This window comes from Helobdella robusta (assembly GCF_000326865.2).
Source record: "Helobdella robusta unplaced genomic scaffold HELROscaffold_25, whole genome shotgun sequence".
Lineage (NCBI taxonomy): Eukaryota > Metazoa > Annelida > Clitellata > Rhynchobdellida > Glossiphoniidae > Helobdella > Helobdella robusta.
The window spans coordinates 1,584,165-1,585,429 of record NW_008704310.1 but is presented as its reverse complement, the minus strand read 5'-3'; positions in this window follow the sequence as shown (position 1 = coordinate 1,585,429).

Genomic DNA, 1,265 nt, shown 5'->3' with positions numbered 1-1,265 from the left:
ACATAACATTAATTAAGTTATTCGCTGCACCTTAGTAGTGCTTAAGAAAGAAATAATACCTAAATAAACTTTAATTTTTAATAATTGCGTTACATAAGAATATATATATATATATATATATATACATATATATATATATATATATATATATATATATATATTAAATCTTTTTGAATATGTTTTAATTTGTTTGTTGTGTACTTTTAAACACAAAACACTCCAGCATGTCTGGCCCCCCCATGCCCTACCCCTTGCCCATCGCTTGCCCCCCCAAAACCAATTACCTAGATCCGCCCCTGTGTATTGGATATTCTCACAGGCGTTCTCACAAAACCTGAAGAAAAAATATCATAAATCAAACGTCCTCAAGTTCAAATGCTAAATCATAAATGTACTCTCAACAATAACAACAACTTCGCGTAAATTATTATTATTGAAGGTAATCGAACGTAATCATAAAACTTGTCTAAGTAGTGTAATCATTTCAAAATTTAATCCGTCATTGAAGAAAGATTACTTTTTGGAGCGCACAATTAATAATTTTTGTTATGTTCACTTCGGTGAATAAATTTCGCGCGATATTTTATTACAATTATTATTAGTTTATTATTATTATTAATTCAAAAATGATAATATATCATATATGTAGATTTAAATTATATTTATTATTATTGTGTGTTTAATGTAGTTATATTGTTGAAGTGCAGCTACACTTACTGTCTAGCCGATTCATTCCATTAAAGAAAGTGGAAGCCTGTGTTCTGCGTTCAATCGTTCAATTAAAAGAGTTTTGCATATTCATTTCTTTCTATCGTCATAAGATAAATATGTGCGAGCTAGCGTGCGTGCTAGCGTGTGGGCACTGTACTTATGTAGTGCCTGCACGATATATGATTTAGCATCGAACATGTACGTTTGTATGTTTATAATAATTTAGAATATAATTCGTTTCTTTGGCGTGCAACATTTTATACACTGACTTAGTAAGTCGGCTGTAATTATAAATTGTTGTCGTTAGTCGTGGGACTAGTTGTACGCGATAATTGAAGCATTCAGTCAGGCAGACAGCTTAGTTCCTTGTTATCAATTTGTTGCACCACTTTTAAATTGTTTCTTCGTTCATCAGCTAAACTGAACTTAACATAGCACAACATCCAGGTTGACCGACACCACGTACCAGCAACATACATACATAAGTTGAGTTGAGTTGAAGTACTTCTGTACTGTCTGTCTCTATTGTGTTGAAAGATAGTTGCAAGTTTGAA